Genomic DNA, 2,308 nt, shown 5'->3' with positions numbered 1-2,308 from the left:
GTGCCATACTATGCTCTATGGTGCGCACCGCTAGCCGAAACTAAACAACTAAGAGCAACACCTCCTAACAACAACTCCACCAAAGCAAACATGAGTTGCAACCAAGTTGAAGAGAATTGAAGAAGTAGTCCTTATCACAGCCGGTCGGCCGCCATTCGGGCCTCCGGGCCTGCTGCGGCGGCGCGGCCGGTTGAGGCCGGGCTCGGCCCGGCCCGCGACGGCTGGCCGCCGACGAGCGCGCTCGCGCTGCTCGTCAAAATGGCGGTGGTGGCGATTGCGGCGACGGTCGTTCAGTCGTACAGCGCTCAGGCGTCTGTCGTCTGTTGTCGCATTTCGCACACGCGCGCGCCGCGCGACCCGCGTCGCTCCGCGAGGGCATGAGCCTTTTCCGCGATTCGATCCCGCAGCCAAAAGCTGCTCGCTCGAACCGCGGCCGACTCCGCCATCGCGGCCGCAGCTGTTGAGCTCTCCAGAAGACTGGTGGCTCATATGCTGCCTCCCTGCGGATGGCGAGCCTGGCGGTCCGCTGCACTACAAGGAAGTGCTGACTCGATTCTACCTCGAATTCTTCTACCCCCACGACTCGGAACGCGAATGTGTCTGACAGGACCCTCGGGTCCTTCGGCCACCAAAGCGAGATCACCCGAGAGCAGCTGAGTCTGCCTCTGGCCTCGCCTCCCTCTCCTCCAGGCATTCGTGGCATCCTATGGGTCGTCCAGAGTATCGACCTCTGGCTTGTCAGCCGCCCCACCGAGGGCACCATGAAGTACAGCGATCGCCACCTCGCTGGCCTCTCCGCAAGGCCCCCCGCCGACGCATCGAGCCGGTCGCGCTCAACCAACGCCTGCTTGTACGGGTCACCGATGGTCTGCCACACGTAGCTGCCGGCGAGCGCGTAGAGGATGGCAAAGACGGCGGGGATGAGCGCGCGTTTGCCTGGCTGATTCCTGTATGGCGCGACCGACGAAAGCGTCGGCGGATGCTCGAGCCGCATGGGGAGAGCACCAGGCGGCTCGGGACACGCCGATCGCTTTGGGGTGTTTGGGGAAGAATTCAGAATTCGCAGTGCCCGACCCCGAGCACGGCCGCTCGCGTAGCGCTCTCAATGACAATGTCCCAACCCCCCCTCGCGCGGGCCTTCAAAGGCCCGCGGGTAGCCTCCCCCCATCCCCAGTGCCTCCAGGGCGCTCGCATCTCAACCTCTCATATAGACCAGCGCGCAGCGCAATGTCCAATGAATGAATTTTTCTTCTCAATAATAACAAGGTCTGTGAACTCGCCGGTCGCCGCGTGCGGCGATTGAGCGCCTCCCTCTCTCTCCGGCTGCGCGCCTGACCGGTGCGGCCTCCGAGTCGGCGTCTAGCGCGCGCGATAAGGTTTTTGCTCGCCTTCCCTAGCGCCTAGGGCCCCGAGCCGTGTTGCGTGACTGTCTCTGTGCGATTTTCGGGGTTGTGCGTTTATGTGAACGGCGGCGAACCTACGAATTGCCCGGTCTTCGACAAAGTAATTGAGGACACGGAACAAGGCCAGTTATTGCCGCCGTCGCAGAAATATGGGGCAGCCTCGCCGACTCCGCCCGCATCGTCACCCTCACTGTCGTCGATGCGAGATTCTTGGTGTCTTATATGCATTTTACACCCTTGTGTGCCATACTATGCTCTATGGTGCGCACCGCTAGCCGAAACTAAACAACTAAGAGCAACACCTCCTAACAACAACTCCACCAAAGCAAACATGAGTTGCAACCAAGTTGAAGAGAATTGAAGAAGTAGTCCTTATCACAGCCGGTCGGCCGCCATTCGGGCCTCCGGGCCTGCTGCGGCGGCGCGGCCGGTTGAGGCCGGGCTCGGCCCGGCCCGCGACGGCTGGCCGCCGACGAGCGCGCTCGCGCTGCTCGTCAAAATGGCGGTGGTGGCGATTGCGGCGACGGTCGTTCAGTCGTACAGCGCTCAGGCGTCTGTCGTCTGTTGTCGCATTTCGCACACGCGCGCGCCGCGCGACCCGCGTCGCTCCGCGAGGGCATGAGCCTTTTCCGCGATTCGATCCCGCAGCCAAAAGCTGCTCGCTCGAACCGCGGCCGACTCCGCCATCGCGGCCGCAGCTGTTGAGCTCTCCAGAAGACTGGTGGCTCATATGCTGCCTCCCTGCGGATGGCGAGCCTGGCGGTCCGCTGCACTACAAGGAAGTGCTGACTCGATTCTACCTCGAATTCTTCTACCCCCACGACTCGGAACGCGAATGTGTCTGACAGGACCCTCGGGTCCTTCGGCCACCAAAGCGAGATCACCCGAGAGCAGCTGAGTCTGCC

The sequence above is a fragment of the Emiliania huxleyi genome, assembly GCF_000372725.1.
Source record: "Emiliania huxleyi CCMP1516 unplaced genomic scaffold EMIHUscaffold_482, whole genome shotgun sequence".
NCBI lineage: Eukaryota > Haptophyta > Isochrysidales > Noelaerhabdaceae > Emiliania > Emiliania huxleyi.
The sequence above is the reverse complement of the archived record's forward strand: the minus strand, read 5'-3'. Positions refer to the sequence as shown.